We start from the raw sequence: 16262 nt of genomic DNA on the forward strand, positions 1-16262 counted from the left end.
AATACTATTTTTTTTATTACTATTTTATTACTTAATTTTTTTTTTTTTTTTTTAAATATTTCTTCACTCATTCTTGTGGTTTTGTTATTGAAAAAAAACATTTTTTTATGACCATCAATAAGGAAAATACCTTCTAGGGTTATGGTTAGGGTTAGGTCAGTAGTATATAGATCAGAGCATTTGGATACAGAAAATGGAAACAAGTTACATTCTATCACCCAGGTGGCAGGTACTGTTACTTGTTCTAAGCAAACACAATACTCAATAGACTAAATGACTTGTTAAGAAAGATATTTTTGTAGAGCGGCAAAATCCATTAACTGCACAGCAAGTGTATCCAAAGCAAAGTAGTTTAAAATGATTCTGGAGGAAACAGTATCCTCTCTCTGGCTCCAGAGTAAACAAGCTGTGTCGGACCAGGAGGGAGGCTGGCTGTCATGGTGCTGGACACAAGACCTGCTGGATTTTTGGCTTAAGAATAGAAGCTCTGGTTCTTACTGCCATGACTGACGTAATAGACAGGATCCAGCTGAGGCTGCTGTTGTGATATGTGGAGAGCATTTGGGAAAAGGTAAAGTTACAGCCATGGAGAGGTTATTTTTTTTATTTTTTTTTATTCAAGAGTGTGCATTTAAAATAGTTTTCCATTACAAATTTCTATCATGATTGCAGGTACTTAGTACTTAGGTGAAGAGCAGGTTGAAAGACACAGTATAGTTATGAAATTCCCCCAAATATGCAGAAAAATTTAACTGCATTCTCTAGACGGTCAAATCTAACACACTGAGGAGACCCTGCAGAAATATGTGGAACCCTCCCTTGTTTCTAACAAAAAAAGACCAGTTGGAAAAAGTCTTCCGAGCTAGCGTTATGCAATATCCACCTCAGGTCTTTCATTGTCAAAATTTTCTTTTAGTCAAATAAATAATCCGTCAAAGAGGGATTTTTTTTTCTAGCGCAAATGCACCACAAGTGACAATATCTTGAGTCACCTCCATTATCAAGAAAATGACATTTCAATCTCAGGAAAGATCCTAAAATAAATAATTGTGCACAGGAAGTGAAGGAAATTGATCAACCCTTTCTGCTATGTTTATAGCTGCCATGATGAAACAGTGACAGGGCATGGTGGAGGGGAAGAAGTCTAAGCATGTTCATTTGTTCTTGTCTATTCTTCTGTCCTCAGAGAAGACTGATTGGATGCAATATTACACTGATCATCCTACAGGAAGTGACTACAATTAGAGGTCAAAACAAGGTGACATCTCAACAATCATCACTATATTAATTGTAAGATGGTGTGTAATCATCATAACAAACAAAACCATCAGCAAAGACATTTGAAGTCTCTATCGGCCTCTTTTTTTCTTTTTTACATTGTCGGATCAGATATAGCGGGAAAACTTTCTATTTGCTTTATGGCACAGAACAGGAGGCTGTTCTTCAAATACAGACGAGGCTTTCAGTTCCTTTCAGGAAAAAACACCTCTAACGTGTTTCTGTCTGGAAACATAAAGAAAAAAGTTGAAGCAGCGGGATTCTCTTTGTGACAGGAATTTAAACAGCCAATCATTTCCACTATTGCCTCATTATTTGTATATAAAATGTAACAGCTATGACATAAAAGACAAAATACATGGTGATGGTGATTCTTTCAGTGTGTGTGCATAAAACAGACAGGGTGAGCTGAGAGGATGGAAACACAAAAGGTCTAGGCAGAACAGACAGGGAGGAATTCCCCATCAGTGTCTAATGTGAGCTAACTTTTTTTTCTGACTATTCCCTCCTGGTGAGAGTGCAAAGGAAAAAAGTTAACTCTTTCACTGACACACTGGATCTCTACTTTAAATTGTTTTCTCACAATAATGCATTACATCCCTACGGACTGAGCCTGCAGAGTTTACTGGCAGTCAGGTATTCTCTGTGGTCTCCACTATGCATTTCCACACATCATAATAAATGCACCACTTGTTTCACAGCCCCCCTCAGCTCCATATCCAGGTAGTTAAATACAAAGTACTTTCTGTCCCTTTCCCAGGACAGAAAATAGTGTCTTTAAATTTAAGGTGCTCTGCCATCTGTATTAAATGTCGATGGCAGTTTATAAATACCTCTGACCGCAGGGGGAAAGAGGGACAGCAGCCTGTTCAGTGAGACGCAGAGAGATTCACACTAACACACATGCTGTTGGGAAAAAAGTCAAACCGACAAAAACTCAGACAGCACATTCTCAATCAATTTCTCACTCTCTAGCTCTGTCTCACTCTGTCTCAGTCCTAAACACAGACACACACACACGCACACACACACACACACACACACACACACACACACACACACACACACACATACACACACACACATACACACACACAAGTAGGTCTGTTTTGAAGTGGGCGTCAAGAAGGCAGGTGCAAGTCATCCCTCATCTCTTGCCATGGTACGTCTCACCTTCATAGTCCGAATGACAGCTCTCTCCAAGCCACTACTCACAGATAATCATCTCCCCGCCTTCATGTTGACCTTTACCCGTTAAAGAAGTTCACTAAGTTTTTTGGGAGATATACCCACTGGTCAACTAAGCACACCAAAATCATCCATGTGTCCCCAATGGATCTTTTTCCATGCTGTGTAATGTTAAATCCTTAGCAAACTATGTTACATGATAGTAGCCAGCTGGCATAAGACCTCATTCTAAAGTAAGAAGCTGAACTTGACTTAAAATTCTATTGGACTAAAGGGCAATGCACACAGAAAGTTGTCACATTTTTATACGCACTAAGTCATAATCTCCATGGGCAGCAATGTGTATATGTTTTTGAACGTATTATCAGTATTTAAAATGATTGATCGAGTTGCTGTATGAGCTTTCCGCTGTGATTATAAGCAGATTTCCTCACCCACCATAGTGAATTATAATCATCAATTTTTTCCAGTAAATCTGAGATGTTACTCAGAGGCCGGTGTCACGCTGGATTGAACAGATGAACGCTTCGGTAGTGCTTCTGACGTCTCACTTTTAATGTGTCACAGTTTATAAGAAGGAGATTGGTAAAGCCACTGTGTGTAGTCTTTCAGTTTATTTCGATGATAAAAGATTTTGTTTGTTAAAAAAGAAGATGATGGTGAAAACTGGTGCAGTCCATCATGTGTTACTTGCACTCAGTGACATTGAGTTGAATTTGTTGGGGGTCGGGGGGGGTTCTACAGCATATATGTCCTTCTTGACACTAACACTATGTGTTGCCAAAGTTAAATATTCTAAAATCCTTCTGGGCTTTAAACTAAAAATAAATCTGATGTACGATGACAGCAATTGGAAATGACTTAAATAATGGGAGACAAATATAAACACATGGGTGACTATCCTAAATAATAATATGCAGAGTTAGCTGTTCATCTTTAATATAAAAGCATGACTTTTTATGACTTACATGCCATATTTTGAAAGTTAAACATATAGTACAGCTGCAGTGCATGCTAACACTTTAGTCTTGAACATACAGTAATGTACTCCTCAAGTGTCAGCATGGAGCACTTGAGCACAGATGATTTCACTACTTAGACAATAGGTTGACCGACTAGCCTAACCCCCCGCCCCCCCAAAAAACTTTCCCTTTAAAGCTAAACAAACAAATCTGACTCGAAATCAGCACTATCACATTTCAAACTGCCATTTACACCACACTGACACTGTAGCAATGCCAAAGCGGTGCCAGCAGGGAGACGGGCACATACATACCACAGGGGTATCGAGACCTTGACCGGGAGGAAAGAGGCTGAGGGGAGGGGGAAGTTGGAAAGCTTTCTCTCCTCACCCAGTCATATAGCAGCACACAACGCTGTACCGCCTCCAAGTTGCCATATTTACCCGCACACCGGTTCAGCAGCTGTTTATAACTCACTTTTAGCACAGAACCATCATCATCAGCCTTCGGAGATGAACCTTTATGAAGTTCCACAGGGAGTGGGAGGTGTGCGTGGGTGCGTGACTGCGTGTCATTTGTTGTTTTTTTTTTACTCTTTTATTCAATATTTTTTAGTCTGTGATAATTAAAGTCCTCTACACTTTGTTATGAATTCCTCAGAGATGCTCTATCATCTCCTTTACAGCAAACTGTTGTATTTGGAAGGACTGCAATGGGGTTTTGATCATTTTCAGATCCTATTGTTATTTTTATTTGGAAGTTGTCTGGGTTATATGAACAACAGCTGTATCTGTGGAGACTAATAATGTCATGCTGTGTCTGCTATAGACACAGATATTTAAAAGAAATATTTGCTCAGAGGATCTTGCGTAAAACAGTTTCAGTCAGCATATAAAAAAAAAAAGATTCCCAAAAATTCAACAAAACATCTACTGTGCAGTCATTACAGTTCCGTGTCAGTGCCGTTTATTGGTAATGACAGGAATTACATTAAATCTAATTGAATAAATGCTGACAAAAAAAACTTTTTTTTAAATCATAGCTGTCATTCTGAATATGAGTTTTTTTCCTGAACAACTCACTGAATAAAACAATTTCTCAGTGCAGAAAATAGCTCATTATGTCTCTGTTTTACAGACTTTTGGCACAGTTTAGCGAAAGGTGTCACTGCCAAAAATGCTGCAAGGACAAAAAACTGCAACTGAAACATTTGGCGTCAAAGAAGTTGTTCTTGTTATATAGCGGTGGAAAAAAAAATGAAGCACCCGAGATACTCCGGTGAATGAGAAGTGCAACGTTTAAATGAGTGCTATGCAGGATCACCAAACTTGTATTTTGACAGCGTTTTTTTTGTACATCTAGAATCTGAGAGGTTGGTTTATGAGTGGATGTTTAAGAAGCACTAAGGTGTTTAAATCAGTTTGGTTAAATCATGGTGACTGTAAAATTCCTTAAATTGAATCTAAAACTTTTTAAGGCCTTTTAAAAGAAACTATAGACGTGCAAGATCATATACTCTACATCACTGCTGATTCACTAGCACAGCAAGAGCACCGTGTTTAAGGCTCACATTTGCTTGTATTTTTATACATAATTTCTCACTGATGGTTGATGAGGACAGTGTGAAAATGTGACTTTAATTGGGTTGTAAAATTTCAGGCTATTACATTTTCAAAAATCCTCATGTTTTTATAGGCAGTTACAGACAAAACTCCAGACAAGCCATCACAACTTGGTCCTGATTGGCTCCCCTCATTAAATAATTACTGAAATGTTTCCAAGCAGGGCAGCATTTAACTGGAAAAGCATCCAGCAGAGCGGGTTTACCTCATTTGAATTGGAAGAGTAGTGCCATGTGAGGTCACCACAGTTTAACTGAACTTCATTTATTTCGTAATATCATTAAAGTAATATTTCTTATCTGGAGGTATTGAAGAATTGAAAGGTGAGAACTTAGGGAACTGCGTTTGAGGGCAAGCTGTAAATACTCTTATACTTTGCAAAAAGGTTCCAGAAAAGTTTAAGGGGACACTCAGTCTATTATATCAACACCACACCATCCAAACCCGCTTACTTATGACTGAAGACTTGACTGAAATGATGCACATCTGTCAGTTGGATCGGACAAGATCTCTGCAGCAGACAGCTGCCAAAGTCAAGTAGCGTAATGGTCTGTCTTTCACAATAGTCTCCATTATGCTGCTATGTCTAGTTCTGTCTTCTGAATATAAACCACTGTCTGCTTTAGACCTTGAATCCAACGTAAAATACATTACAAGGTAGATTACTTTACATGAAAATGTCCTAAAAACTGAGAGGGAAACATATATGCAAATGTATACGCATACACACACATACACACACACACACTACAAAATAAATTCAAATGAAGAATATTTCTTGATACTGAGACACTAGAGGGATGTTAATCTTCCACTTCTTTCTGCATTTCTCACTTTTCAGGAATGTCTTGAACAATACAATCCTTCTCTTATCGCAGCACATATCCTAACATGCTAATTACCCCACACACAGTTTGAGTTCATTTATTATGCATGAAATAATCTAATATGATGACTGTGATAATTATGCGCACATAGATAAGATAAAAGAGTAGTAACCAATTATGGCGCGGGAGTTGGGAAAAGTAATTATTCTTTGTAGTGGAAAAGAAGTCTCGGTTCGAAAAATGGGGGGTTCTGTCTGCTTTTTTTTTTTCATTCAGTCTGCAATTAACATGTGGAATCATGTCTGCGCTCACAGATAATGTTTAAGGAATATTTTCTTGATTAAGCATACGGTGACACAGATTTGCCTTGTTGTTTCACTTTTGGGAGATTTTCATTAACATTTAATCATACCACCAAGTGACCAAGTTGTAAAAAATAAAACCTGCATAGGAGTAGTTTATACAACTATCATGCAACACTACAGCTGCTGAGGTAAACTGCATCCTACATCCTAGATGCATTAACAGCAATGTGTTTGTTATGATAATTGCGCACGCTCGCTCCCCGAGCCTCTTCACACACTCCAGAAATCTGACATGTTTACATTACGACTTGAAAGGCGACATGACTCGAAGCCTCGGGTCTCGTCAGCAGCAGCAAATCAGAAAAGACGTGGAATCGAAGGAGTGGTGCTTAGAGTGTAAGCGCTCGCAAATCAGACGCGTGTTGTAGAGTCATTAAAAATTACCACTTCTAAAAATCAGAGCTGGTGTGCGGTTAGCCTGCACCACTGTACAAACATACTTAACACAGCACAGTTTTCTTTGACAAATTATGTGCCTGCCACCACAAATCACAGGAAACAGAGACTCCACAGTAATTTAATTTTTTTCTGTGACTGTTTTGGCTCCATTTTTGTTATGAATCAAACTTTTATGTGATGGAACGTGGCAGCCTGGAACAGAGTTTAACGGGGTCTAATATGTCAGCATTCATTTCGCTCATAGTGAAGGGAAGAAATGTTTCACGGCTGCACGTGGACACTTTGGATAAGATGCAAACCTGATGACTGAGTCATTGCCGCAGAAAACAATAAAAAGAACACAGGAGAGAGGATGATTAATAAATAGAGTAATTGGGAGTCATATAACCATATAAACAAAGAGTGAAGTAATAATGCAGAATATGTACAGTATGAAACAGAAATTACCTGAAGGAGGATTATCTTTCTGACCTCTAACTAAAAGCACATTTAACTGACTCAGAAGTACACACGTCATCTTTACACTCATCCGGAAATCTCTGTCACCCATTACCCAGTCCAGGTCTCCCTTGGACCGCTGTAGTTGACTCATGATTACTTGCAGAGTCTAAGCTTCAGGCCAAACATGATACTCGCACACTCTGAGACCAGTCAACTACGTTCACAGCTGTCCATAAGACAACTCTCACAAACAACACCGAATCCCTTTTAAAAAGGGTTGCCTGATTTTTAAATTCAAAACTCCAGCACAATGAGGGGAGGGGGGTGGGGGGGACATTTCCTCAGAGGGAATGTCTTTACGTAGGTGCCGATCCTGTCATCATTTAAAACAAGAAATAAAAGACAAGAACATGAACAAAGAGACTAAACTAATCACCGGCTTCTCCTGTGCTCTGTAGCTTTAAAGTTGAGGTTAATGTCGGTGTCTGTCTTATGTTTCCTTACACTCTCAGCAGAGTCATAATGTTCTGAATGTAATGAAGTGAGGAGGAGAAAGCAAGGACAATGAATACGGCCAACACGACAATGGTTGCATTCCGTGTGTTTTATACAGACAGCTGATGTTCAGAATAATCAAGCTACTGTAAGATTCTGAAGAAATTACATTGAAGCCACGTCATAGCATGGTTGCAAAAGTCCCTCTGACTCAGATTCCTTCAGATTATCAGTGATTATTCAGGACCTCACATTGGGGAAAAAAAACCTACAAAAAACACCTTTAAAAAAGCTTATTTCCTCAACCTCTGGGAAAATTGTGTTAGAGACTCCACAGACACAATTTGACTATTTTAAGGCCATTTTAGCTACTGTAAAGCTTTGGTTTGGAGTTTACTTTTAAAATTAATAACTAGACTTTCATTCCTCACAATATAATGTAATGGTCATACTTAGCGTTGCAAATAATTTAATGGTGCATCTGTGCAAGTACTTCTACATTAAAGGTTTGCTTATGAGATGTCTCATGTACTGTGTATCTGCAGTATTTTACTTGTGGTACATAGTAACTGAACTGAAAGTGTAAAACTAGCACACAAGCAGTTTAATATACATGATAATCACATTCAAACTCAATAGACATTATATTAGCAACATGATTTATAGTGTATTCTGTGTCCAACCATGATATTTATATACTACTGATTTGTTTTGCCAGTTACGCTATGAGGAAAATGTTATGCCTGCCAGGATTATGTGCAGGAAAGTTTTTCTTTTTTCTTTTTTTTTTCTTCCCAAGGAACAATGTGCTGCGCTCTTTTACCACAAGGAAATCATAGGTGGTTGGATGAATGGTGGACATACCAAGCGCAGAATTTTGAAACATACTGCGTGTGGTTAAGTTCAGGCAGCAAAAACACTTTGGTTGAGAGTTAGAGAGCGATTGTGGTTTGGGTTAAATGTTAATAATGTGAACTTGTCCTGTCTGGTTCTCAAAGTCAAAATAAACTTTTTCAATTTTTAGCCAATACCACAATCACTCCCCCCATTCCCAAAGTGCTTTTGTTGCCTAAACAAAAAGATAATGAATCATGTTTTATTTGCTATGAGTGGATATTGTATTGCAAAGGTGGATGTTTTAGGAAAATAAATAAAATACATTGTCAAATTATCTTTTACAGATGTGTCCAGGTGGAACATTTTTTTGACTTAGCAGATATGTTTAAAATGTTTCCTGATTATTGGGGTTATGGTTAGGGTTAGGGTTAGGGTTGGTTGCCTTACATTTCTCTCAGAATGTATTTGCTGCTACAAATTAGTGCTATACTGTATGAACATTATTTCAAGGTGACAGGGTTGCTGTGTCTGGTTCCACAATGTGTATTTTGTTATTTTATGTTCTACCATGTTTAGTTTGTGACTTTTTATGCAGTATTGGCAGCACTTTGAGTTAAAAGATACTGAGCCGCTGAGAGTTAAACATCAAGGTAACATGGAACTTTCGCAGGTCAGTGTCAGAGGCATTTAAATCCTTTAGGCATGAAAATCGACTGATATGAGCCAGTATGCCAGAAGCCTTAATGAAATATAATACAGGGATAAAACAGTATATTCCTCCTTTAATATTTTAAGAGCGCAAGTCTCATGAAATACTGTAAAAGATGTAGCCTTCCCATAGGCAAATGAAATGCACTTCGACTGCAGCCTGTGCTGTCATAAAATCATAGCACTTTTATAGCAGGGGACAGGACTGCATAAAGGAAGTCATTTGCAGCTAATAAGAGCGATCACGAAAATGCATTAAGACTAATTATTCTGTCCTTGTCACTGTACAGTGCTTTTACTAAAGTCTGTTGATAAGCTGCTGTACCCAAAGAGGTTATACACTAACAAGTGTTTCATCAGGCGTCTGCAAAGACCACTCGGAGATTAACAGCAAGGTATATAAATGGATTTGAAGAGAAAGCCACTTTTGTTAAAGTCTAATGTCAAAATAAAGGAGCAGCTATAGACTGAGTGAAAATATTGTCCTTCAGATCAATGGTGTCCTGGAGCGCAATAGTCTGAAACATTCAGATGAGATGTGAGTGGCAGAAAGAGACATACTTGAATATCTTTGGAGAGGATTCTGAAAAATGGAACCGTGCCTTTTGGAGGTCACAACTTTAGTGCATTTTTATTTGAAGAGCAGAAGACTTCAATGAGCTGCTCTGCCAATAATCAAAGTATGGTGGTTTAAAAAGGTCGTCTACCACCATTTCTTCAAAGAAGCTAATTTTTCATCTTTAGGGCACCTTTTCCCCCATTTCCATATGATTTGAGCACCTAAGCTTTTTCTTACTACAGCTCATCTGTGTATCAACACAGCTGTAAATGTACCTAAAAGTGAAAAACAACTTCAGGAGATGGTCAGAGAGGCAACAGCGTTTCACAATGGTGATATGAGTTAGCTTAGTGTTCACAAAAATAGCTTCTGTTGATGTGTACTTGGCTGTAAAACTCTGTGTGTTTGTATTCAACCTTGTAATAAAAGTTATTCTGACTCACAGAGGAGGAACAACGGCTTTCCTGCTGGCAACAGCACTGCAGTGCTGAAAAACAGCTGCTACTGTACCTGCAGTACGGAAATACTAAAGCTTAAGCAAAAGAAACATCTAGTAACAATGAGACAACAAACAACATATGAGAATATTAATTTTCCTAAAGGTACACACACTCACTTGCATTTGACAAGAAAAAAAGCACTGCTATCACAGACTGTATTGTATGAAACATATGAATGCATGGTGTAAAATTGGAGCTATTAGCATGGAAAACCAGCATTCATGACATTTCACACAGTGGTGTATCAACACTGTTAACTCTTAACTAAGGTTTAAAGACATTTTCAATAGTAGTGACACCATTTTGGCCTATGCATTTATTCATTTTAGATGGAAGCACAAATATGCAGCCACACACTGCTTGGTGGGATTTTCTCTGCTATGATCTGCTGTTGAATTCAAATCAAATATTTTGAACCTCGCCCAGCTCATCTGTTACCAGGACTCTAAAATATAATAAATTCAGGATTTACTGGCAGGCTTCATATTTCTCTGTGTGAAGCTCTACTCATTTATTAGGATTATCTACATTCCACCAGAGATAAGAACCAAAGGCACAATGAGGTTCGGAGTCTTGTTAAAGGTCTTTAAATGCAGAATATATAATACGCTGTTGCTAATTTGATTTTGTGCTTGATCCTTGAATAATAACCACAGATGTCTAAAAATAATGTTTAATTGTTTTTACTGCAAAAAAATAATGACATCAAAAGCAATTTATTCCGACACTATGGATTCTAAAGACATTAGAGAGTGGAAATAGCCTACTTCTTACACGTCTTTGAAATACACTTCACACACAGTAAACAGTGTATTTGTGCGTGCATCCTGCTGGTCGTATTGGACTCCTCTATTCTATGCTATGACTTCGACTTAAGTTTATAGAATGTGTCCCTGCTGGGTTTTCATTTCCTCTGTCTGAAAAAGGAATGCAATCAGAATACTGATGCTAAAATCATTACCTAATGACTTAAGCCTTTGTACGACTTCTTCCATGCTGTGGCGTTCACTTTTATAGACCCTGCTCAAGCACACGTCACATATTGTGTGTGGAGAAGAGCATTTGTAAAAGTTTGTTTGAAGACTGTCTCCGGGGCCAATTGATTCAAATGTGCAGAGTCCAATCAATCGCTGAATCACATTGTGAGGACTTGAATGGATTTTCCATATGTCTAGGTATGTCTGGGGTTTTTTTTTTTTTCAGCACAAGATGTTGTGAAGACGCATTATGAGCAAGGCGAGATTGAGATAACATGCTGATTTGTCCAAAACTTCACTGTTAAGTATGGTGAAAATAACATATGCTCATTAAGAAGGTACTAACAATCAACATCAACGTCACCTGCATACATTTTCTGTTCACATTGCTAATGTGTTATCATCTCTGCGAAACCACAGCTAGAGCTGTGACGATACAACACTTGTTTTTTTTGAGAATTTGATCTTGAGATTTTTATCAGGATAACAACAATGAATCTGAAATGAATTTATAAAAAAGCTAATTATATTGACGCAGGCTTTTTTTTTTTAAGATGTAAAAGGTTTAAGTTTTGTTAGATGTTTCAAACAGAGGAAATTCATTATAAAATGTTCCATTGATGTTTCAGCAATAAAGCTACTGTCTAAAACAATTACATTTCTGTCTGACTACAGTTTTCTAGTTTGTCTAGCACCGTGCCATACCACACAGACCTATCCTCTATGTATGTTCATGATATCTCTATGTCCTTCCAGAAACAAAGCTCCGTGATGTTGACAGTATGGAGGATCATTAAATTTGCCTGCTGTTCCTCTTGGAGCATAAATCAAGTCAATCCATCTCTCTCTCTGACCCCCCTCCCTGGTGGCTTACTTAGAGCCATGCCAACGCAGCACTGGCTGTGGAATGAGCAAGGGTAAGCATGCACGGGCTGTCCTTAAGCTGAGCTGTCTGACGGTATAAACAGGCCTCTGCCTCCTCTTGAGAGCAATAGGGATCAAGCGGGCTTAGTGGGTATGACCTGTGAGGGCCCAGACAGGGCCAAAACATGCAACACAACACAATTGTCTTAAGGATTGCTGCGCTATTGAACATGAGAAAACTACTACACATCACATTGCTCACGGGCCCGGAACAGGACCTAGATGCACTCCGCTGAGGATACCCAGCAGACTAAAGCCTTATGAATAATTCTGAACATCCTCTCACTTTTTTTCCAGTCTGATTTAAGGAAGCAAGCCCCTCAAAAACAAATTAGACATCTCACAATTGGATAAAGTAAGGCCTATTAGTCTTACAAGACCTCAAGAAAAAAAAACAACAACCTTAGATCTTCTCAAAAAATGATGTATTGGTTTTTTTGGCATCATGCAGGGCAGACTTAGAGGCAAAGGCGAAGGAAATGACAATACATTTGCTTGTGGTTTAATTTCCTCAATTGCTTTATGGCCATACATAAATGCTTAAATTGGTTTGTAACATATGCTCTCCTCGCTCTGTTTACTTCCTTCATTTAGTGTGACTGAATCACTTTATTAGTGATTATCCCCTCAAAAGCTGCAGGAATGCACAGCATCACACCTCATCATGTAATTTACCCATATAGTAGGAATGGGAATATGCAAATAGTGTTTTGCAGCCTCAAATATGCCCCTGGGCTGCTTGTCCAATGACACAAATCATCAATTAAGATCTCAGCAGGGTTTGGGGATAAACTAAATTGGCATTATCCCTATCTGACAATATGTAGAGCAGTGTGGGGTACATCACAACAAAGAACAAACATCACTAAGGGTGATTGGTGGTGATGTGTTTCGATACGTTTGTTTGAGCATGTGTTTGTGTGTCTGTGTGTGTGTGTGTCGAAATTCATCCCCAGCTGAATCGTTCACTTTGAGACGCTGACAAAAGAGACCCGATCATTTGAATTGTGTAAAAGGTAACAGACCTTCTTTGGGTCTTTCAACAGCGACTCACAGCAACAACAACAGTGTCTTTCAAAGCATTTACTTTCACAGGGGATGCGAGTTTAGCTCCTCGTGGGATTTTATGCTCAGTACTCTGCACTTGTCAAATGTGTTTGATGGAAGGAGCTAAAGTGGTCTAAATCGCCATTGTGATTTGTCAGGGAAGCACATGATTAGTAAACAAATGGTTCAGGCATATTTAATTAAGCTAATGTACTCCCAGTGCTCAGACTGTAGTCTTAGCTGTGGGAGGCCTTTACTGTGTTGAACACTTTACAATATACAGTAACCAAGGAAAATGATACTGAACATTACATTTACAAGAAACTTGTGTTGTTTTTTTTTTCAAATGTAGATGTTTGCCAAAGCAATGTATGCAGTGGTATGTTTATTGAAGTGTACCGTGAATTTTAGGGGCATGAATCAAAGCTGACAGCAACCCCAACAGATGAGTCGACCCGGTTTGACTCACAGAACTAGCAAAACACGGTGAACGACCCGCGAGCCTGTGCCTTTTTTAACGGCGAGATCATTAAAATCAAATCGGACAGGGCAAGCTGCCTGACAAACACGAGCTCTGTCAAATCACACTGACTGCTTTTTTTATGCCAGTCAAACGTCTCATATGAGTGAAATAGTCGTTCAAGCAATTATGGAATAAAGCAGTCATCTGAAATAGAAAGTGGTAAGTGGCACACAAAGAAGGCCAGTGTTCAGTCTAGGGAGGTTTCGCAGGGCAGGGTAGGCTGAGAGTAAACATTAGACCTCACTGAGATGTGGATAGTTTTAGCATTAGAAATACTTCAATCAAAGAGACACAGACAGGTTCAGGCTCCTTAGTTTGACCTTTTCAAATACAAACGAGGGAGAATTTTTTTTGCTTCACACGATTTTCTGGAATAGTGCAAGACATTAGCTCCATGTTGTTTGCTGTTTATGAACTGCAAAGAGAAATTGAAGACAGCCATCTGTCACAAGTTACCAATTTAACATTATATATATATATATATACATATATACTTTATTAGGTACACGTGTGCAATCGAATGCAATCCAATACAACAGTTCTGCCATAAATTCTACTTTTATGAAGCTTATACATTTTCAATTTTTGTTGACATTGTCAGAAAGGTTTTAATTCTACTTTATGTTTATTATTGAGGTCATAGTGGGTGGTGGTGTACTGGAGTACATTATATTGAAAAGTGTTCCTAATATATAATAATATATAATATATTCCTCAAATATGTTAATGCAGTGGACAAAATATTAGGAACACCATTCAATGTAATGCACTCCAGTACACACACACACACACACACACACACATATATATATAGTATTTATTTTCTTTCAAGTCTGATATAAATAGGATTATTACTTTATTTTTGACACAAACAACAACAAAAAAAACAGCCCCATAGAAGATTTTCCACTCACACACACACACACACACACACACACACACACACACACACACACACACACAATCAATAAGATTTATTATGATCAAAAAACTGGTGAATTAATTTGAATAAAATCTAAGATGTTATTTTATACTGAAAATTATTGAATGTTATTTTTCAGCAACACACCAAGTTTGCGAGTCAAAATAAAAGCCTTTTTTTTTTTTTACTCAAATAAAAACACAACGCAACTTCAACATTAGAAAAAGAAAATCGCACGAACAGTGAAAAGACACCACCACACGGCTTTAGCACGGAAGATTCACACCATCAGACATTAACTGTTAATTTTTACAAATAACGTGGTGTTCCGGTGCTAATTGACAAAAGCCAGAGATAAAATTCCAGCTTCCTGCAGCTATGCGATCATTCTCTCCGATCCGATCACTATTATAAATATTATTCTCTAAATTACACGCTTTTGCACTAAAACATCCACCGAAAATACATCCTACACATGTATCACAAACAACAAACATTACCGACACATTTTTTAAATCCAAACGCCGCATCAAGCAAAAGAAAAAAAAAATCCACTGGTCTTTCAGTCCAGTACAAAACTGCATCTCCTCTCCTTTCCCTCTCTCTTTTTTCTCCCCCTCCTTTACTTCCCCCTCCCTCCCTTCCTCTCTCTCTCTCTCTCTCTCTCTCTCTCTCTCTCTCCCTCCCTCACTCTCTCTCTCTCTCTCTCTCTTTCCCTCCCTCTCTCCCTTTCTCCCTCTCTCTCTCTCCCTCTCTCACTCTGCTCTGGCCTGTCTGGCTGTCTGACTGTATGAATAATGTCCTGCCTTTTGTAATGAAGGGGGGGAAAAGGGGAAAAAAGGACGCTGAAGTGGTAAAGCCCTGCTCCCATGCACTGACATTGAAAATGAATGACAGCTTACCTGCATGCCAATCTTCATCAGACTGACACTGGGCTGACAGCACAGCCTATACTCCTCCACACAGCCGGTGACGTCAGCCATGCCAGGCCCCTCCCACCTCCATCTCCATCCCGCTCCCCGTTTTCCCAACCCCGGGCTGCTGATGCCTTCCAGTGTCCATGGGAAATACGGCAATCTACGCGTGGGGCTCCATGAGAATGGTAATTCCCATAAACACATCAACCTGGGGAAAGATAGGATTTACTGTTTGCGTTCAGGTTGTATGGGAACACCTGCGGGTTCAATGCAATGACTTGGAGGTGATGAAGCTCTTAATACCACTGTGTTTAATCTTCCTGCATTGCTTGTGCATGACAGAAAGAATAAGGATTTACAGTTAGCCTATTCATTTCAATGTCAACAACAAATGCACATGTAATATCTCCATTATGTTCTATTTTGGCATACAAACAACAAAATACATAGTGTTTAACATGGCAACACAATTGAGAAGTATCATATGATCTTACTCAACCATTCCTTTTGCATACAAATGTTCTTCTGAATGAGCTTACAGTGTCTCTGATGGTAAAAGAGTAGAATACAAGATAGAATGTGGGGGTAAGGAAAAAGTCTTTTTTAACATATGAGAGAGATGCCGATGATAAAAGAGGTTTTTACTTATTTGTTGCAGGAAACCTGATTAATCCCTTCTTAATTTTTGCAATTATCATTATGCAAATTTCCTCTCCTGCAGGCAAATGCACCCTAAATCATTCTGGTCTATATAAACTACTGAAACGATCA

General features: G+C 38.6%; 1 protein-coding gene across 1 annotated transcript in view; it reads right to left on the reverse strand.

Moving 5' to 3' along the window:
* Positions 1-16262, reverse strand: part of pknox2 (pbx/knotted 1 homeobox 2) — a 119613-nt gene that overhangs the window by 101512 nt on the left and 1839 nt on the right. Inside the window, exon 2 of the mRNA XM_044371125.1 lies at positions 15477-15699. The gene's annotated coding sequence lies outside the window, so the exon portion shown is untranslated. The remainder of the gene's footprint in view (positions 1-15476; positions 15700-16262) is intronic.

This window comes from Thunnus albacares, chromosome 13 (assembly GCF_914725855.1).
Source record: "Thunnus albacares chromosome 13, fThuAlb1.1, whole genome shotgun sequence".
Classification (NCBI taxonomy): domain Eukaryota; kingdom Metazoa; phylum Chordata; class Actinopteri; order Scombriformes; family Scombridae; genus Thunnus; species Thunnus albacares.